A 22,704-nucleotide genomic window follows, 5' to 3' on the forward strand; every position below is an offset into this window, starting at 1 on the left:
AAATAAGTTCAACAAACTATGGGTGAAGAGCTTACATGCTTTTTTAAAATCAGATAAAACTAGCATACTGAGTTCTCTAATTATTCTGTTTTAAGTGAGGAACTGCAAGTTCTCATGATAGAGAGTTAAAGACTCTCAGATATCACGATGAGAAACATGATCTTTACTTGAAGATGGGTATACAGGCTTCATCTGTATTAAGATAAATTAGCTATGCCTGGCCTAAACTCAATCATTTCTGTCTCATCAAGATGAAACAACAGATAAATCCTCAGGCTGAGCTTTAATTCACTAGAGAGATGTTGAATAACCGATTTCTTAATGTTAAACTTGTGGAAACTCAGGACTCTGCAGGATCACATTTTTCTGGAGGGTGGGTTACCTACCTGTACTTTGATGCTGTGCCATAAATCCCTACACTTCCAGCCCCTCCAGACTGCTCTGTTCTGACTGCAGACTGTCTCACAAGGTGGTCTGTGGTCTCCTGCTGGTTTAAAACTCTTAGGCAGTGGGTGAGTCCATCAGTTTCAGCTCAATCCCCACAACTCAATGGTTTGCAAAACAAAAAATAAAAAAAATAAAAAAATAAAAAAATAAAAAAATAAACCAAACTAAAGCCACTAATAACAGAATTTTTGACACCAGATTAGACAGTTTTCACCTGACTAGAAAACATCCAAACTACATTTCTTACCTGGCCCCTCAGAGAGGTCATGAGCATGAGTGATCCCCTTTGAAAACCACTGCTTTCACAGTCAGCACCCTCAAAATATTGCAATTTTAAGCCATTTGGGCCTCTAGATCTTAGAAGTACATTAATTATGGGTTCAGTTAACAAGCTCACACACATGCCTTATCAAAAATGGAATTTATCTGAATAAGGATTGGGGGAGCAATGGTGATTTTGTAGATGAATCTGCTATAGACATCCAGATTCATTTTTAACTCAAGGAATTCTGGGAGGTTTTCTTAAAGAGTAGGCTGAACTCAACTTAGTGTTTATTTTTTCATTATTATTTCTCCTTTAGGACCACAGAAAGAGGAAGAAAACAAAGAATTCTCAGTTCTTTATTTCTGCCTTAAATACATGTGATTTTTTATTTATTTTTTTAAATTATCTTCTGGTCTCCTGGTATCTTTCTTTCCCTAATGCTAGTTTTATACTAGAGGAATACCCTAGAGCAGATCATAGTTCAGTACTCTAGATTTACTATTTTTGTGTGAAAATATGTGTGTATTCAGGACACTAAATTCTTTCTTTTACATATATAATGCAAATCTGTAAATGAATTCAGAAACCATACATGACAGCTCTGCTCTGCCCTTCTCTGGTCAGGATGAAAGTAATGTCCTGTATTGTTACACAAGGAACTAAGAATGGCTATTTTTTCAGTGCTCACTTCACAGTAGCATGGGACTAATTAATGGGAAAGTGGAAGTAGGCAGTGGTTTTTGTGGAGCTAATTAAGATATGTGGCAGAAAAAATATGTGGATGGGCAATTTCTTTATTTAAAGGTTTGTATAGCTAGACAGTTTTATTAGTCAACACTGTGCCCTTTTTTTTTGCAGTCATTGCCTACATTTTCGTGAGATATGGACTCTCTCAATTAATCTTTCAAAGACTGATTTTGATTTATCTCAGAAGGAGGCTGGGGAAAAATAAAGCAGTTGAGTATTTTTTAGAGAAACCAACAGCTTGTTCCCTTTAGTTTCTGCTTACAAAATAAGCGCATTGATTTGATCTTTTAAACATGTTTCTATATCCTCTCCATTTCATCTATTACTGGGGAGGGGGTGGGAGAGGGAAGTGAATCTAAATGTCTGTTCCATTTCATTCCCCACAGATTTAAAAATGCAAGGAAATTCTAACATAAAAAAAGGCAAAATAAAAAAGCATGATCTAAAAGATTTGTTCCTCATCTCATAGGAAGTCTGTGGCAAGAGCCAAGAATAGAGCCCAGCACTTGCAAGCTCCTGCACCAACACTGCACTCCTTTCAAGCACTGTGTTATTCAAGGAGCTCAACTGTGCCAAAGCTTACCTGCCTTGAAAGATCAGCCTCTGAGGAGACTCTCCTCAGTATTGCCATAACAACTTCCCAGAAATCATAATTTTCTCAGCTCAACATCACTTGGTTCAGCATCTTTCCTTTTGTTCAAATAGAAATGGCCAAATAACAGCCAAGGAGGATTTTATTTTTTTAAGAGAGGGGGCGTAACTCACATAAAAGTAATCTCAGCACTTGTATGAGTTTTGAAGCTAGTAAGTACTATAAATTCTGTTTAAAGGGGTGATAAATTTGGTGAGGCATTAACTCCCACTGCAGGGCTGTGGTCACACCCTACCAAAAACATTCCCTGCTCATTCTCTGCTGCGCTTCCCTGGCAGAGAGGGATGGACCTGGGCACGGGGACACAAGGTAAAGGAGAGGGATGATGCTGGTTGAGGATGTTAAATAAACAATTTTTTCTGACAACAGACGCTGGCGCCTGTTCTCCCCATGTCGTGGCCCATGATGACTTAGCGCCTCCCAAGCATGACCAAGCGATTAGTGCAGCCGTGTCGCTGCATCGCAGCAGTAATGGGGGCTCTCTTTCCATTTGCCTTCTATTGAAATCTAAGCGCTCCATTGGCCTGTGCATTTCCAGCTTGATGAATTCATTATTCCCCACCTTTTTTTTTTTTTTTTTTTTTTTTTCCCTTTAGCTGCTTTCCCAAAAAGCCAAGTGACTGTTTCTGGGTTTTCCCTCTCCACAAGGTTTTTTCTCCCTCCCTTTCTAGGCCAATGTCAGAAGATGTGGAATTGACTCATCTGTTTCAAACAGCATTTCAGTATACTTTTGGATCTATGTATATTAGACAGCAAACAATCACAACACTTGGCTTATTTATTTATTTATGTGGTAACATCCTTCAACTAATGATATCGGGGAAAATACAATTTCAAATTCAGAGGCAAGGAAACCGTTCAATTCATATTCCCCAGCAAACAAATGACACCACATAAATAAAATACAAAACTATTCAACTATCATTAAAAATGTGACAGTCATCCAAAGTAGGAAATTCAGCAATGTGGTTGTTGCATTTTCTCTTTAAATATTTACATGGTATGGAGATAGGATTAGGTTACCCTAAGCTTGAGTTTTTTTGAATATGTTCCTTTTTCCCTCCTCAAAGGTGTGCCTAGTTGAACAGAAAGGACTTTGGCTCTCTGGTGCTTTTAAGTGTCTGGAGACTTTTTTAGAGCCTGATAGGTTTGATACACCCAAGATAGCTACTGTTATAAATCCCATACAGAAATAAAGGTACATTATATATCAACCAAACCAAAAATTGTGTTTAACAGGTGCAAGTTTTAGGAATGCTTCCGTGCTGTGTTCTAGGAGCCAGAGCAGCAAAGAAATATATGAGCCTGCAGTCTAGTTCTACTTCTGTGACAGGTGTTATCTTTCTGCCTCCATTTCCTTCATAAAACAGGGATAACCTTTCTCCATATTAAAATAAAGCTGTCATTATCTGTTTGAACTGTAGAAGAGCCTACAAAAGTCTCTTGGATGAGGTTCTTATTACACTAGATGCTGTACAAACACAGAACTACATGCCATTATAATGTGGGAGTGGCATGCTATTAATAATACATTAGGACACTTTGGAAAGATTAAGCAGAAGAGTTATTTTAAAATTCTTATTCATGTCCTCCATGTAAAATAGAATGAAATTTGAATGAATAGGTAAGGAACTATTTGCAGAATGCTGAAACATCCTTCTGGCTCTGTGACCACACAAATGCTGTGCTGGTTACTCTGCAGAGTTGAGGAGAAGTAACCAGCAATGACATGTTCTTCTCCTGACTCTGCCACTTACTTTACCTCTAACCCTTTTCAAAACCATTAATTTCACTGGGATTCAACTTATTTGTCACTCAAGTGGATGCAGTATATCACGGGGACCTAATATGGTTCAATTAAGGAAGACCCAGCCTAGAGAGGTTTTAACTGGGTTTAAGGGCAGGAGTGATTATTGCACTTGATAGACTTGGGAAGTAGGGGAAAACTGTAATTTATTACTTATGTGCAAATTTGACATTATTGTTAACATATATTCCCCCAGAGCCTTGGATGGACATATTTTGGAAAAATCAAATCAATAAGTGATTTAATATCTGTCAAGTGCTTTGGGATCTTTATTTGAAATGTGTGTTACAAGAGCAATATCTTACTCTCAACTCCTTAGCGTGCAAGCATGCCTTCTATTAATACTAGAACCCTTTGGAACCATTAGAGTTTATCAGCTAAATACATATTTTGGCACATTAACTAATTTTTGATTACCCAATTAGACTTTAACAGCTCCATCTATCATGTAAATTTTTCTTAATGTGCAGATTATGGACCCAATAGAACTTAATGGAGCTCCTTACAGTGTTCTGAGTCGATGCAGCTGGCACATGGACACTGAGAAAGTATTTGCCTCCAAAGTGGGCATTACACAACTCTCTTCCTACTTTGCTAAGGGGTGTTACAGCCTAAATCATCCCTGGGCACTGAGACAATGCAAGAGTCCCAAATGGGATCCAATTTATACCATTTTATATGCTGGCTCTCACACACCTCCAATTCTGACATTTCATCTCAAAATTACATCTCCTTCAGTAAAATGAGTCACAACCACACAAATCAAAACCCAGGGCCATTTGATCTTTACCTGTGCCATGGTAAACTGTGACAGTCACTAAAGGTTACTGAGGGGATGGCCAGAGCTGTGGGAAGCTGCTGGTGACTTCTGCTCCTCGTGGCTACATGTGGCATAGAAGGACATGCTGGGGACAGCCCCTCTGTGGCACCTGCTGCTGGGCACATTCTATTCCCAGACCCCACTGTCTCTTAGAAGACAACACATGGGCCAAACTCAACCCTGGATCAGGACTTTTCCTCTCCCTCTTACATGAGCACTATGCTATTTATCTTCTTGTCTTCCCCAGAGCACTGTCCCAGATCACCTCCCATTCCCCACTCTCTGTTCCACTACTGGCCTATGGGATGGAATGAATTGCACATTTCCTCATGAAAACACGGATACCTAAGAGCTGCTTGAAGGAAGATTATTCAAATCATTGGGACAATAGGTCCACAATAGATAGTCAGAACAAAGCAGAGAGAAAAAACCCAAGTAGCAAACCTGCATCTCCCAGTCCAGAGGCACAGTCTGGGTTTAATGCTAACCATGCTTGGCACAAGACTGAATACAGAACCTTTGCTCAGAACCAGAAAATAATTAAAAGTTAGAAACTAAATGCAGAGCTACAGGATACATCCTGCTCCAATGCCTTTACACCTAGATCTGCTAAAAATCTCCAGCTATGCATGCAATAACCAGGGTCTTGGTGGGCTGTCTCCTCTGCTGAAAACTCACTGCCATTAGAAGCAAGGCTGACTAAAACTGATGAAAATAAAGGCTGCGTTCATACACACAAGAACAAATATTTCCCTTGTTAAAGTAAACTGTTATACAGTTATCTAATGCACTGTTAACTGATTTAATTATTTTTTTAACTCTCATTGCTCTCAGCCTATAACAGTGAAGCGCTTTCAGCTGTTCCCAGTTAGTTTCACTTTCTTTCTTTCTTTCCCTCTTCCTCACAGGCTGCAAGCACAACACTGGAATGTTTTTATATCACAAAAATAATTCAGTTACCATTCCTTTCCTACCAGAAATTCTTTTTTTATTGCTTCTGTGGGAAGCAGATTTTTTTTAAAATCCCATTTGTTTCCTTACAATGCTCCTTCAACAAAGCATGATTGTGCCTCTGAAGGAAATAAGTTTTCCCTTTCTGCATATGGTCTCACTCTGTCAGTGTTTTCATTATTTTCTTGCACAAAGTCCTTCCCTGATGTCTTAACTCAGGGCAGCCCTCATTGCTTGTGGGGAGCACACAGTCAGCCTGTCCTGCTGCCACCAGCTCCTGTCAGACCATCCCTCCTCTCTGTCTGTGATGGATTTTGGAAGACTTGAAGGTAGTTTAATGTCACTTTAAAAGCCCCAAACAAACAGACATACATTGTAAGTGCTCTTGGGAAAATAGTAATGCAGAGATTGGGTTAATTTGTTCCTATATCCTGCATCTTGCCAGTCAGGCTGCTGACAGCAGCTCACAGAAGCTGTACCTCTTTTCAGAACAGAGAGGATGCAAGTCTTGGCTAAAGGAAAAGGGAGATTTACCCTGCACCACAGCTCTCAAACAAGGTCCTCTCTCCTTGAGTACCAACTCTTGCTTCCTGTGAAAGAGCTCAGAGAGCTCAACATGAAGACAGCTGGTTCCAAAATCCTGGCACCAGGAGCTGCCAAGCAGCACGAGGGGCTCAGAGAGCCCTGTGTGCTCTGCCTCCCTGAGGAACAGGCCCTGAGCAGGCACATTCCCATCATCAGCTACGTCAGTCGTGGGAGAATGATGTGATTTTTGTGTAAACAGTGCCTGCAAACAGTCAGAACAACACAAACCACAGAACAGCTACCGTTGAGAGGAGAAAATGAAACTTTTTAAAATCTATGTATTTAGATTATTTCATCTGCTGTGGTAATTTAAGAGCTCACTGCTCATTCAGTCCTGTGCTGCAAAATAAAAAAAAAAAAACCAAAAAAAACCAAGAAATCTCCTACATTGAGATCTTACTTCACTCTTTTTGCTAAAAAGTTCACTTTTTTTTCTCAGCCATTACTCTTACCTAATTTATTTTTCCATCTCAGTTCTGGGAGATGACCTTCCTGGAAGAAACTCAGGGTGCCTGAGCAGGTATGTTCCTTTTACTATAATTTGGCTGCATGAGGAAAAACAAATGAAGGTATACATTTTTAATCACATTTCAGCTGTGTTCCTTTTTTTTTTTTTTTTTTTTTTCTATTTATTTGCGAACATTACAGGCAAGATCCTCTCTGTTGCTCCTCCAGCTACATTGTACTGTCAGCTCAAAGTGCAACTGTAATATATTTGGCATACAGAGAGTGGCAGGAAACATTTTACAAGTTTGTCTGATGTTTTAAGATTTGATATTGAGCACAAAGTATCACCCACTTCTCAGTCAATATATTATACGTTGGTCCAGAGGTCATAACTAAAGTTATTACCTTCTATGGTAGTTATGCCAAATTTACAATATTTCCCAGTGAACTAATTGAGAAAAACAGAAAAAAAAAAAAAAAAAAAGAAAAATAACCTCAACTACCATTTCAGTATTTAAGAGTGAGACATTTGAATTGCAGGCATTACAGTATCTAAGTTTTCAGCAGTAATTTAATTACTGAACTCACAGCCCTGTGAGAATCCGGCTGCTCCCCAACCCTGAAAATGTCTACACACAGTATGTTTTTCTGACTTGAAAGTCCACATAACATTAGAGCTGCATCTCTCCTCACAGCCCCATTTACTCCTCTGCAAGGAACTGGGCAATGTAACATGCAATGTGCCCCAAAACCTACCAGGATCCATAAAGTACCTCTGCCATAGCCCCTGAGCAGCAATACCCACCCTACAGGGAGCACTCACCATCAGGGTCAGCATTTGTTCCCGGGCAGAAAACAGCCCAGTGCTGCTTGTGTCCAAAGGCATTCTCTTGCTCCTCCTGGGACAACTTGTTTCATGTAAAATAAAACTCAGAAACAGTATCTTTCACCAGGCACACTCCCTTCTCCCCAAGGCACGGGGATGCTCCAAGTCAGCACAGTCTGTTCCTCAGGATCTGAGCACCCCTCTGTGAAATGCCAAATTCACACATAAATGCTGAGCACCGTCACTGGACTGACCTGTCAGGTCTTTACTACCTCTGGAGTCAGGGACTTGGTCTCGTATTTCTGGGTGGCCCATAATGACTTTTAAGTCACTCTCTTAACTGTGGCATCTGCTGCACCCATTTAAAACTGGTTTATGGGTAAAACACATAGCATGTAATTATGAGTTAAGACATTTTCACACCTCATTTACATATCTCCCACCCTACCACATATCAAATATCACCTTTTATTTCTTGGATTCCCATACAAACTCCTCGAGTACTCAACACCCCCTTCCCTGTTTCATCATGGTGCCCCACACAGCTCAGGACATGAGGTGCTAACTACAGCATTGTGCACAATCCCAGTCTCCATAAGGAATGCCTTTGTTTAATAGAGAAATAAAATGATATAAGGTCATAAGCTAAGACTATCATAAAGTGCATTGCAGGTACCCTATACTTAAATACTCCCATGCTACCTCTTAACTATAAGTGAGGCAATTTGCCTAATGCCTATAGAAGTGACACAATTAATTCCCCTCCTTTAAATAATCCTATTCTTTCCTCTCTAATGTGCCTCTGTAGAAAGAATGTTTACTAAAATAAAACAAACTTTTCAAAAACCATATCCTTAGAATCCTTATCATTAGGAATAGCATAAGCCTAAAAAAATTTAGAAAGTCTTTTGTTCACTGTTTTCAGAAAACCACTGGAGACCCCTTTCTCTCTGAAATGGAGATGAAACCCCACAGCAGTATTATAAACACTGTAAACACACTCAGTGGACTGTATGCAAGTGGCCTTAGCCATAAATAGCAACCTCAGCATCTTTCTATTCATGTTTCCTGTTAAATACCTGCAAAAGAACCAACAACCTCCAAATCAGTCCTCCCAATTAAGACTTGAGCCTTTCTGTCCTGCTGGTGCAGCATTTCCATGTTACTCAACAGCCTGGCAATTTGCACACCATTGGAAGCAAAGTGGGATAAGTGGAAAAGGGGCCATGAGGATCACTTGTACTTAAAAGGATGATATGATTTCTTTCAAAAATCTCAGTTTGAAGCATTTGGAAGTTTACCAGTATTGCTGAATGCAGCATACTTTCTATGTGGCCAAGACCATGGACATCTTGCAGTACAGGCAGAAAGCTGGAAATTCAGCACTTACTCATCAGTCATATGTTCAAAAACCAAGGAGAAAAAACCCACATAATTACCTGTACCTCTGCACTGAATTGTACAAACCCAATCTAGCATACCAGTACAATTGTCTTCAGCAGGAAGAATTTTTGGTATAGCAAGCAAACCATTCTCACTCTGGGTCATTGCTTCTCCCTGTTTACTACAAACTCCAGCTATTATAGAAATAAACTCAGCATTTGTTCTAGAAAAAAAAATAACAAAAGTTATACTGTTATCTCAGAGTTGTTTAACACTAAGAAAAAAAAAACTCTGAGTTATTGCACCTGAAAATTAAACATGGAGTCCCCCAATCAACAAGTACTGGATAGTAAATATATTACTTGAAATTTTACTCCATCAAAAGGAAAAGAAAAATAAGAGTAGGTTAAGTATATATGGACACTGTTAAGTATATATGGACACTTGCTACTAGACTTCAAGTACATCTTACTTTCTAGTTTATTATAAAGCAGTATAAACTATGCCTGTCATGTGCAATCACTAGTTGAAAACAATCAGCAAAGCAGGGATTTTATGGTATAAATTAACATTGGTTCCACTACTGCCAGGGGAAGTTTTAGTCATCAGCTTCAGCCAGTGTAGCATCTGCCCTCAAATCTTGATAGAAATAAAGTTTCAGTAGTACATCAAACACATGTAGGTGCTGATTCTTTCCAAGGCTTTTTATTGGACAGAGGTTTTGTTTCAGATGAGCAATTCACCTGTTTTTCTTTTGATCCACTGGCAAGTAAACTGGGAACACACCACCTTCTCACAACCATGATTCTTAAACATGGTTCAAGGCACAGAAAACTGGGCTAGGAGTGTTGTTAAGATGCCTTGATGCCTTTTGTCCCCATCTGCCTCCAGGCAGGATCATTTATGCCTGTTTCCAAAAAACTTCCAACAGAAGAAATCCCACAGCATCCCAAACCTTATCTGCTTAGAAGGCCATTGCTAATACCTAATGTGATTTTTGTTTGGTCCTGTTGAACCAATTACATCCCATACCTCCTATTTCTCACCAAGGAGAATAAATTACTGACTTTCTTTTCCCACAGCCTTTTGTATTCTTGCTGCCCTTTGCCATGTTGTCCCCCAGAGATCTCTTTTTTTGGCCGAGCACCCTCACTATCTTCAGTATTTCCTGACAGGTCGCATTTCCTTGCTCTCTTATCACCCTCATTGCTTTTGCTTTGGACTTTAGCTGAATTCTCTGTAGCTTATTAGGGCTGTGCTGCCCAAATCTGCACATGGCTGCTCCTACTAGACGTATAAGGAGCAGAATTCACTCTATACCAATCATGGGCTATATTTTGTATTGCACCTTCATCACTTCTTATCAAGAAAAGTTCTGAATTCCAACACGAACATTTCTTCTGCCACCTTCACAGTAACTCTTAAACTAACTAGAACCTTTAACACTGTAAACAGCACTAAATTAGAAGAAGTCACACCTAACTGGCCATCTTCACTTAGCCTACACCCCAGAATGACAGAGCATTTCAGGGTTACTCCTGAAACCACATAAACACAGGCATGCACACAGCCCAAGTACAATTAACAGAGACTTAATCTAATCTTTATTCAGATGTGGATGTACAGAGGTAAATAATGTACAGATGAAATATAAACACCCACACAGTTGGTAGGTCTGTAACCGAGAGGTTTATCTAAGTGATTAAGAATACCACAACTTTTCCAGAGCCAAAAAAAAGGAGGAGAAAAAATCAGATAGCTAAATATAACCACAGTTAAAATCTGATCCCCCTCATTTATAGTTCTGAATCTAGGTAAATGTACATGTGGAAGAGATTCTTTAGCATGTCCACTGCTTGTTCTTCCTCCATGTTAACAGGTTCAACTCCCCTGAAGCAGTCAAACATATATGTAATGTAAATATGTGTGTACGTGTGTGTAAACTCAGGGTAAGTGGAAATACAATAAGGCCCCTTGTTGGATCAGGTCTAGCAGGTAATTGCAACAATAGAAAAGAAAGAAAACTAATAAACTGTACTTACTTACTATGCAATAAATATAGAACTATACTGTAATTACAGTACCTGATTATTGATGTACTGTAAAATAAACTGTTATCAAGTTTTTTTACTGTTCCCTTCTATTTACAGTCATCTCTGATAAAGATTAAGCTTCCCCAAAAATGCATGATAAAGCTTCTTATCAGAGGTTTTAATGCCTCTAATAACTACTGTAATTCTGTGTGATTTAGTGCTTTGAATAATCCACCAGGATTTTTCTCTAGATCTTTAAAAGGATTGTAATGTGTACAGAGGTGTCGTAGTGATTAAATTTACAGGACACTTACCAAAACAGTGATAAGACAGGATGTTTAATTAACACATGTACACGTTGTTCAACTGTACTATCATGCAAAAATGGAAAGACCTGAATGAGACCCCTATTTTCCTTTCAAAATGTTAAAAAAAATTAAACAAAGGATTATCCTCACTATACAATATAGGAGCAAATATTCTGAGGGCAACAGCAAATCCAGGCAGCACCTAAGAGTGGTACCAGTCTAATGTTGCATACTGGGTAGAGCCAAGGTCCTGGTGATTCCAGCCCCAGAGAGAAAGGAAAAAGTAAATCATAAATATGACAGCACATAGGAATTCACCAGCTGAGTTTGGAGATGTCATTCTTTGGCTGGTGGGTAGTTCAAGGACATTGCAGTACTCTTCAGCTATAACGCTTGAAAATATCAATGCTTTTAAGGCTCATTGACAAAAGTCATTGCAGAAAACCAGCTGAAGGTTACCTTATCAGATGTTTTTGAACTCCATGTCTCAGAAAGGCACACAGGCATTCTAGAAAATCCCTTTTCCCTCCACCAGTAGATTTACCTAATGGCCAAGGCTATCCCTTATTTATATAACAGATAAGTAAATTTAACTTAAGCAAAGAAATGCCCCAGCAGACTAAACCCCAATAGAAAAGGGCAGCAGAGTCAACCATATAGTGAAAACTGGAAGACCTTTATCTCTCTGAGGACTCTTTCCACTTTAACTTGTACTGACATTTTGTCCACTGTGGTGCTAATAAAAAAAAAAAAACCCAAACTGATAGAGAGATCTAAAGGTGATATCATATATGATCAAAAGATGAAACAGAAAAGTCAGAAAGCTCATGCAACCCATATTCCCACTGGGGAAATAGTCTTTTTAATATTAGAATTGTTTGTACTTTGAAATTGAAATCCCAACATCTGCAAGTGCATGCAGCAGAAGTAGATTTCATTCCTGGATGGGCAAGTGCCAGGCAGTAACAGGGCATGAGAACAGACTTTGGCTCTATGAATGGAAACATAAACCTCTCCTTTGTAAAAATGATTCTTAATGATCTCAAAGGCCCCCTAGTTTAGTATGGAAGATGAGTGCAGCTTTCCTTTAGAATGAATCCCACGTATTTTGTATCACAGTCCTGGCACAGGGCTACAAAGATGAAATCATTCCTTGACCATCACTGTGGGCACGCTTGCTCTGATCTGCAGTGCGATGCAGGGGCACACAAATACTGGAAATGGTGTAACTGCCTCATTACTGTGCTCTGCACAGGCTTTTATACCCTGGTTCTCAGAAAGACTAATTATTCTAAAAGAAGCATCACACTACTGCAATTATCCTGCTCCCAAAACCTGAGTTACATCATTTAGGACACTGTGCTTCACTATTCTGGCACATCCATGCAGCTTTATATTTTGCCGCAAAGATTTTTACTGGGGGGAAAGAAGTTAAGAAGAACAAGAGATCACGAATCACAGAAGACAGAACATTTAAATATAATAAATAAAATAAATAAAATAGGAATAGGGAGAAAGCACTGAGGGTGTCAAAAATCACATGCTCCTGACTCTGTTTATTTACCTGGCACACAGGACTGCTTACCTGCGTAATCTTTTCTCTGCAGCAAGTAAAGGTGAAGGGGTGGGAAGTTCCTTCTTTTTTTGCTGGGAGTATTAACTGACAGCATGGGAAGGGAGACTACAGGAAGATTTTATTTCTCACCTCCATCATCAATAAATTACTAAAGGTAGCTTTCAGGACTCTGAGAAGGTGCCTGAAACCTATGGCCCTTCAGCTGGCTACTCTCCGGATGGACCAGTATGCATGATGCCCTCTTGCGTAAGGCTGCAGTCCTTCTGCAGGAGAAGAGCTGACTTTTAAAATCAAATATACAACTTTCTCCTGTATCACAACCTTGTTTCCTTCCTGGGAAAGAACTTACAGTAGTAAACATTATTTAATGTCCCTACTGAGGGATTGGCAAATAAGAAAAAATAGCATTTACCCAGTGACTCAGAAATTAGCAGACCAGCCTTAGTAATTTTCTCTATCTCTCATTAATTAATCAGAAAATTTCCCAATGCTTCTAAATAAGCCTGTTCTTTCCTTCTCTGCTCTGCAAAACTACAAGCTACATCTGAATGTGATGGTTAACCACATTCTTGTTGTCTCAACATTAAATGTAGAACAACAAAATTTGCAGCTCAGAAAGGGTATGAGGGGAAGAAAAAAATAAGGCAGAGAGAAAGAGAAGAGGGAAAGGGGGAAAGAAAAGGTACTGCCCCTTCAGCCAAATAACTCAGAGTAGTCATCTTCACAGCACAGAAACCAAATTATTTGTGAAATCCTCAAGAACATTGATGATTCAGCCAGCTGCATGGAGAGCATCTGGTTTAACTCCTCCTGAGTACTAAGCCATCCACCATCTTGAAGTGTACAATTTTAGAAGCCCAATGTCTATGTAAGCATATCCAGCTTGCTTTCTCTTGAAGAAACTTTCCTTACCTTTTTGATCCTCTCCCTGATCTTTGCCTGGTTCCAGAGACACAAAGTCACAGAAGGCAACTGAATGTATTTCACCAGGAAATGTGGGCCATATTCTTCATTATAACAGAAACAAAAAGACACTTGTTTTGATCTACCTATGTGTATTTAAAGAATTACCAGCAGAACGTGAAACAAAGTGGAAAGGACTATTTGAGGTCTGGGTGTTCCAAATATATTTTCTAAAGCTGCTATGGATCCAGTGGGAGCTCTGCACATTGAATGGCAAAGAGGAACATCTCCCAGACCAGAGCTAACCCAGAGTAGTGCACAAAGGAAAAGATGTTCACCTATGGAAGGCATATGCAAGCTGAACTGCATATGTTAAATTAAAGACATCTGCACTTTGGCAGAATTTGGACAATGACTCACTTTAATTATGTAAAAATTTCAAACGGGGCAAACTCCACTTTAGTGACTCACATTAGTGCTACCACATGATCTTCTGATAACTACATCAGTATATAACTCATGTCTCTGCTGCAGAGTTTCTACAGAGAGAATGACATATTACCTGACTAGCATTAAAAGGACTCCATGTTCCCAGCAATGACTGGTACATTAAGTAATGTTTTAGAAAGTAGCATATAGTACACTGTAGCATATAGTACACCGAGCTTTTTTTCACTTGACACAAAACTACAGTTCCTCTAATGACAATAATTCACCGTCATTCAAAAATCAATTTTCTGTTTGTGTTTTATTTCTTTAAATTTATAGAGTAGTGGGGAAAGATTCCAGAAGTAGAAACTGACATCATTTCCTTTTCCCAAGAAGAATTATGGTGCTGCAGACCTCCTAAGCTTCCAGTCAAAGATGCTCCCACCCTGTCCTGATGTGAAGTGACAAACACACCCTCAACTCCTTCAAGCACAAAACCTTGTAGGTCTGACTGGTAGAGGCACCAGGCCATTTGTGGCATTCTGATTCACAGATATTCTTGGGCTTTCCCCTGCTACCTCCTGCACTTTCCAAGTTGGTTTGGTTTGCTCGGTTCTGTTTTGGACTATCAGAAGAAACTGATTATGCGCCTTACGTCAGACTAACAGCATTGATGACCTTGAAATGTCCACTGTGAGGAAAAGCTATTCTCTATTATTTGCTTCAGATTTTTAAAAATAGCAAAACACTGTATTACTTACCTCAATGTTGTTAAGGAAACGGGGGGGTCTTTTGCTGACTTGTATCAGGTTCCTTTTCTGAGCTCTGAGAGTTGCTGTCTGTATCCTGGAGTACCACTGCATTACACTCCCGTTAAACGTCTGAAAAAAGGATGTACTCTACCAGGCTTTCTAGACACTGTTTTCAGGCTTACTGAACAAGCTAGCAGGGCCCTTAAGTATCAACGAGGTATACAAAAGGCATTTTCACCACAAAAGGAATGTATTAATGGGACACATACAGCCTTTGTTAATGCCAGATGCTGACTACAGGTGTGAATGAGGAGTATGATGAATGGGATGATGAGGACAAAGCAACCTTAATTGTGCAATTAGTTATGTTATGTTTGGGTAATGTTTTGCATAAAGATTATAGGCCACCGGTAGACTAGTGTTCCAAAATTATTACAGTCTTCCAAAGGAGTTCAAAAGCTAGGAAAGCCACTGCACCTTTTGAGAAACTCCTTTAGAAGGCTAATGAAAAATGTAAATGATGTCAAGTGGCCTTTATACAGCTTAAGTGTGCCATAGGGCTTGGATGGAAAGTGCAGTGTGCCTTCTCCAGCTGAGAGTGATAAGAAGTAGCAAGTAGTGCAGAGGATGTCCCAAGGGAATGCCCTGAGGCACAACACTGCTAAAAGGTATGGGAGTGAAGTCTGGCTTCTGAATGACAGAGATGGCTGGAAATGGTTGAAGGTGTTGGGACCACTGTGTACATAACTGAAAAAAGCCATGAGCAAGAGGAGCCACAGTATGTTCCTGTTCCTTCCTAGCATCTACCAAAGAGAAAAAAAAATCATCTTGATTATTCTACACCCTCTCATTCCAGCTTTCACTTATTTTCTATTTCAAAACACAATTTAACTTTTTTTTTTCTAGGGGTCACATAGAAGTTAAATTGGAATGCAGATTAAAGCTCACTGCCACAACTGTTCCTGGGGTAGAGGTAAACTGCCCAGAATCTGATAACAACATGGGTGTTGACTGATGATCTGCTCATAATCAACACATCCAAGCACACAAGAATTCATTTCATCCTTGATCTCAGCCCAGGGATCCATGCTGATGCTGAGAGGTATAAGACATACTGCTCTGTTGGCTCCATGATTATTATGGGTTACCAGTGCTGGGGAGCAGCCCATACACGCCACTGGAAGGTGATAAACTGACACACATCATAGCTTCCCCAGGTTCTCCTCCCAGAGAATAAGGAACATGCTATCCACCAAGACAAAAAAAAATCCTCTGACATTTGAATAGTAAGCTAATGCATGAGAGGGGAAAGACTCAAGGTAAGATCTGTTCCTAAACCTTTATTTACAAAGGATACCTTCAGGCCAGGCTCTCCACTGCCTTTCAAACATGACACTACAACAACCCTGGGAATGTTGTTTTTAAACAATCTGCTCACCCCTTACTCAAATAAATAATGAGTGTATAGTGCTGCTAAGTCAAGCTGTCCAGCAAAGACATTTACTTCTGCACAGAAACTCAGCCCCCATGGTGCAGGAGAGCACATCAGCATGCTGTGACCCAGCTCCCAGCCAAGGGGATGAAGGTGACATCAGGACCAAGAAACAGGGCAAAGACCCCTTGTGCCATAATTTTCATATCATGGTTTCCTTCTGTTTTCCCAGCAAAAACATCCAACTTTTGTTTGTTGGTTTTAATGCTTGGACTGGAAGTGGGAATAGTTTTTTAAAGGCTATTTTAGCCAGTGAAAAAAGAAAAAGGGTATCACATGACTTTGCACCCTGGATGCTGTTTGTAGAGAAGCTTTAAGTCACAGTTGGACTTCTACAAATTATTTATGATTGCAGAGTGATATTGAATATACAACTTGAGGGAAAAATCACAGAGAGCAGGATTGTATGCACACAGAACTGAGCTTTGTGTTCAGTCACATCTCTTCCAACAGACTGCAAGCATCTCTACAGTCAATATCCAAGGCTCAAACACCCCTTGGAAATTCATTAGCAAGCACAGCAAACAGCAGTCCTGAAAATAGCATCTTTCCATTCAGTGCAATGAGACATGCCTCACTATATTATATGTTCAAAGAGGGAAGGGCAATACTCTTCTAAACCTAGCTTCTCATGAACCTGAATCCAATCACACATTCTCTTTATGACAGCCATCTCTCTCGGTGCTGCTCTAGGAAATCTACATTGTATCAGCACCACCCTGAAGGTCAGCTGTGCTATTTCAATAGAGAAATCATGGTTTCCTAAACCACTTGCATTCCTCTTCCTGCAGTCATTTTGCCTCTCTCCTATGGTCTTGCTTAGCTCACTTTCATATGAATGTCAGATTTTGCATTTGCTGTGTGCTGTCATCTAGACTCCCGCTGTAAAACAGTTTGTTTTTCCCCAGTTGGTGCACCAGATTAGCATTCTCCCTCTCCCCTCTCCAGAACAGAATGTAATTAAAGATCATGGGAAAATAACACACACACTAGTCATAAAGTTAGAGAATTTCAGGTTTGGTTCTGCTTTCCAATTTTACATGCTCCACTTCACTTCTGTATATAAAGAGAAATATAAATGGCTTTGGTCACTGGATATCTATTAACTCCTTGTACATCAGATCTTGTAAGACAAAGATGACAGCAGGATCCACAGCAGCTTATGAGAAAGGGCCTGTGCCTCAGAGAATCACACCCAATACACTCAAAAGGAAGTGTTTTGCCCAAATAGTTCCCTCTTTGCTTACTGTGAAAGGGTTATGAAACATAAGCCAGGACTGTCTCCCTGTTCAGAGTGTTCAGGAAAATGTTTCACCATCTAAGTGAATGTTTTCACCTGAGAAGCCTGCCAGGATGATCACTTTGATAACCTTGAATAGAACCACTTGGCTCAGCAAAGACCAGTGTTGGTAGTACTGTGGCACAGCTGGTTTAAAGCAGAGGTTGTTTTGTACATCCTCACCTCAGCAGAAGCACCTCCACCTCAGGTTTTTTGGTGCTAGAATGGAAACATCTAAGAGCTTACTGCCTTTGGCTGTAGGACTGAATGCCACCAGAAGAGAAATTAACTGTTTCTTAATTAAAATAAAATAAAATAAAACTTTAACTGGTTTTATAGCAGAGATTAAAATATCATCAAATTTTCATTTATCACCACAAGAGTAAGCAAGTTGTAAGAGGCAACTGTTGATCTTTGGTGTCTCCTGAGACATTCTGGAAAGGAAAAAATCTACCAGGTGATCTTGCTCTGTGAAGTCAGGTGGCAGTGGGGAGGCAACTTGGGATCTACATCCCAAGTTCTACCACAGCTAAATCACATCCCAATCTGTCTCCTTTTTCAAGAGGAGAGAAGGTAACTGAGGTCACTGAGAAAGATGATGTTTGTGCAGTGTCGTTTGACACAGTATCACACAGACAGAATTTATTACTTGCCCAACCTATACAACACTGTCAGTGGCGGATTTCTAGGAAATAAACCCCAATATCATGGTGCTTACTATACCTCAAAATTCCTCCCTCTTCTTCAGACAGAGAAGAAAGTAGATGTTCACCTTTACTGTAATTATTTTTTATGAGAAGAAAGTAGATGTTCACCTTTACTGTAATTATTTTTTATGGCAATTCTCTTCCATTAGTTAGAGGATCATAATGGAATAAATAGAAAAATGAGCTCCAGGCCGAGTATTTTGCATTGTAATCTAAATTAAACTAGTATTACAAATTTGTTTACATATCTCAGTTGAGCTATGCAGTTTCAAAAGTTACTTGCTGAACGTAAACATCTCTCCTGATGCTACATGACCCACTATATGCAGTAAAATTTATTCTAATGTAATACAGCAAAACTGAAAAACCAATAAATGTTCCTATTTATTGAGAAATTGGACAAAAAATAGCTTATTGTCAGGTTTTAAAGACTGAAAATCAATAGATGATGAAAGGTTGTATTTTTTGTTACCATTAGACTGTTGACTCTAGCAATAAGTGAGATATGGATTATAACTGGGGGAGTAAAGAACTGGTGAGATATACAATTCAGAGTTTCTAGGGTTTTGTAGAAATGTAATTCCCAGTATTTGTGCAGCAGTGCCCATCTTGGCACTGCTGTTAATGGGCCTGAAAACAGAGCTCCTCCATTTTGCTGAGAAAGCCAGCTTTAAGTATCCTCCTGTCTTTACAAGCATTTCCAAATTAAGGGGACTCTTAATCACAGTTGCATCTGCTGAGGATCACAAGTAGAGGAGATCCATCTTTCACATATATTTACATCCTGCCAATAAAAAAAAAATAAAAAAAAAATCCTCTAACAACACCATGAAACCCCAGTTATCAGAGCATTACCTCCCAGCTGCCTCTGAGTTCCCCTGAGTGAGCTGCCAAGGGGGGTTCCTCAGGTGTAGTCCCATACAACAGCAACCACCACTCAACACCTGAGAGAAATCAAGTTAAATCAGATGTTCAGCTTGCAAAAGCCTTTAGTTCTCATGCTAAAGTTCCTGAGTCTGCCACCCTTCCTCACACAACGTAAGGTTTTCCACATCTGGGCCCTGAGCACGGAGGTCCCATTCCAGCCTGCCATCTACACACAGCTGAGCTATACCCTAAGTACGTGGGCAGAGAGAGGTCTGAAAAACACAGATTTTTAGCACCTGTTTTCCCAGAAGAATTTATTCATGAGAGTCAGTTTAAAACCTAAATTTCTATATTTGTTCAACAAAAAGCGCAGAGCCGAGCAGAGGCTGGGAAGGCATTCTTGTCTTCTGGTGCACACATGGCAACATGGAATACTAAAAAAAAATATGCAGTGATAAAAAACACTGAGCTAAACATAAATGCTGCACCCAAGGTCCTTAAATAGTGATCTATGCCAACATTTTTCCAAGTGAACCAGTAGGCATGACCATTACATATAAACCCAAATATAGATGTTCTATCCCAATTATATTTCTAAACTTTGGAACACAGTCTGAAAGGATGCCAGTTACAATAGGGAGATAGGGCTGCTTTTAGGATTTATATTCTCTTTGTATGTTTCATAATCATACAGCAGCTTAGATCTTGCTAGATGGGGGTAATGCAGAAAATGCCTATGCTGCCTCCAGATACACAAAAGTTCTTCTCTGGAAAACTGGGCCTGGATATGATGGAGAGCTAGTAAAACCAGCTGACCTGCTTCTGCAGTGCCTGATTTTACAAATTCAGAGAAGAGTGCAGTTAAAAGTCTACAGAATGAGAATTTCCCAAGACCTGGAAGGAGCTGACAGTGTGCAGAATTGGCCATCCTACTGCTGGCCCCAGTCCTGTGTTTCCCTGACATAAAATGTTCACTTCAAACCAAGGATAGCACAGAGAGAACTAATTTTCATATCATGGTTTCCTTCTGTTTTCCCAGGTAGGAAGCTATTTCTAAAAAGGGGGCTGTTACCACGTCTGCATAATCACATACCAAAAAAAGATTAATGTTGCTCCTGTAAGCTTTTGCTTAAGTATACCATGGAAAATAACTTTGATGAAATAATTTGCCCAGAGCACTGCTTGTCTGGAAGATTTCTATAATTTAACCGCAGTTCTGTAAATAATTTGGTGATAGACAGGCCATCAGCATAATTTGGTGCTAGACCCATGCAATGTTAAGGAAATGGCCAGCAGGCCAAAATTAAATCAAGTGGGACCTAGTATGTACAATGCACATTAAAAACCAGTCCAAATCTATTATTTTTTGGAATATGCTTATTCAGTTTAAAGGAAGACACTGATTTTTGCTTTGGGAATTAACACAAAGAAATGTCATGCTTCCTCCCTGTGAGGAAAAGATCACCCACACAGGGTTAATCCTGCAGATGTCCATGAAGATGTACAATATTTTTGCACCAAACTACAGCATTTTGTACCACTTTTGGACTTAGCAGTAACTTTCACCAAAGTATCTCAGTTCTCCTGTGCTGATAACCTGTAAAACAGCAAAAGCCATTGCCCTGATTTTTACTCAAGCTGTAACCAGGTCTGCAAGATAAGAGGTACAAAATTGTATGCATGGTACATTGCACCTTTAATCATCTACCTAGCTGAAATACTTAAGCAAGTAGTTAGACATCTAAATGGTCCAACTACAGGCGTAAAATAAATGAGTTTTGTAGTACATGACTGTGTCCACATAATTTGAAAACTGGCATTCACATCCTATCTCAAGCAAAGTATCATTTCAGCTACAGGCAGATCAGAAACTTAGTCAGTATTAGGGACAAGAACAGGCCTAAGATTTAGCATTTCAGCTGAGGAGAGGGGAAAACAAATGACTGCAGGATGCTTCCCACTGCACTGTTTCATTTCTGGACAAACATTTTTCCATCAGAAATGTCCACAATCAGCATTGCTTTCCTGCATCATCATAATGTAAATGGAGATACATTCTGGAAGCCCTCGATGATTTTTACCAAATGAGAAGGGAATGGCAGGGAAAATAACATACTAAACAAAAGCAACAAAGCCATCCCTCTCAGCTCTACAGAAAAAAGGCCTCAAGAAGCAGACACATTTCTACTTTTTTTAACTGAAAATACAGAGAAGGAGGTGAAGTAGATGGGCTAAAAGCCAGCAGAAAGTAGCATAAAAAAGCCCACCAGGTATTGTTGCAAGAACCTCTAGATAAGCATCTTAAATCAGGGTAAATTACACACCTCATGCTGGTGACTCGGTCATGGGAAATTATGAAGCTACGTGATGTCTCATTTGTTGTGCTGAAAACAAATGTAAATAAATTACTGAGAGAATCTCATTTACATTTAGAAATTCATCCCAATGCATGACATGACTGCTGATGTTTTTTTAAATGACACTTTGAGAAGAAGTGCCACTATTAAAAACAGATCATAGCCACCTCAGTGACAGCCTCTGCAAGTGTGTGTGTGTGTCTGTGCATGAGTGTGCAACGGCAGACGTTCTGGAGAGATCTTTCAGCTCTTTGGGAAAAAGGCTTTCTTTTACTGCTGCACAACCAAAATGGTGGTGCCAGGAGACAAAACCACTCATACCTACTCATCTGTGTATTTTCCCCTCTCCAGAGGGGGAAGCAGAAAGACAATGTTATGGATTGGCTGTTGCCACTACAACAGAAAGTGCAAATACTAAAATGGTGGGAACAAAAAATAGTGCGGCACATCCCTCCGTCGTCAAGTGTAATAAAACTTTCCCTCAAATACACACACAAAAAGCCTTTCACTAGGCTTTTATCTCCCCCCTCCACATCTCACATTTTAAGCTGTCACTGAAAAAATTGAGAAGGATATCCAGGAAGCCATAAGATGGAGAGCAAGCTGAACTGCTGTTAGCTAAGCAGCACACATTCAGGCAAATATCCAAATGCTTTAGGAGCTGTCATTCTCCATCCCGCGTGGGAAGGCTGTGAAGAGACGGACTTGCTCGTATCATGATTGCTCTTATTATTACAGCAGTGAAAACACTGCATACTAATGGATGTGTTTTCAGAAAAAAAGACTGTGAGATGGCTTTTTAGACTCTATGCCTAGCTGTCTGGGCTTCAGTATCTGATATATCCTATCCCTTTCTCTGCTTCCAAAACAGAACTCTAAAAAAAGTTTGTAACAGGAGGGCAAATAAAACATATTTCCAAATGGGGGCATGACAGTGTTCTACAACCCCACATACGGCAGCATATTTACATAAGCCTGCATAGGTCAGAGAGTTTATTTGTTAAGGGACAAATAAGCAGGCCATGAAATAATTATTTTTCATTGTGCCCTGCCAAACCTACCCAGCCAAAG

General features: G+C 39.7%; 1 protein-coding gene and 1 long non-coding RNA gene across 17 annotated transcripts in view; both read right to left on the minus strand.

The window, feature by feature from the left end:
• ESRRG (estrogen related receptor gamma) overlaps nucleotides 1-22,704 on the minus strand; it is a 388,458-nt gene that overhangs the window by 304,064 nt on the left and 61,690 nt on the right. The window contains exon 1 of one of the 16 annotated variants that reach the window (XM_056486393.1): nucleotides 19,265-19,347. The exons of the other annotated variants lie outside the window; for them this stretch is intronic. The gene's annotated coding sequence lies outside the window, so the exon portion shown is untranslated. Of the gene's footprint in view, nucleotides 1-19,264; nucleotides 19,348-22,704 lie in introns of those variants that run through there. 16 annotated transcript variants of the gene reach the window in all.
• LOC130250582 (uncharacterized) lies at nucleotides 387-7,749 on the minus strand. Its single transcript, XR_008840006.1, has 3 exons — nucleotides 7,545-7,749; nucleotides 6,727-6,819; nucleotides 387-545 (listed from the first exon to the last, which is right to left on the minus strand). It is a non-coding gene; the product is annotated as an uncharacterized LOC130250582 (long non-coding RNA).

Source organism: Oenanthe melanoleuca, chromosome 3, assembly GCF_029582105.1.
Source record: "Oenanthe melanoleuca isolate GR-GAL-2019-014 chromosome 3, OMel1.0, whole genome shotgun sequence".
NCBI classification, from domain to species: domain Eukaryota; kingdom Metazoa; phylum Chordata; class Aves; order Passeriformes; family Muscicapidae; genus Oenanthe; species Oenanthe melanoleuca.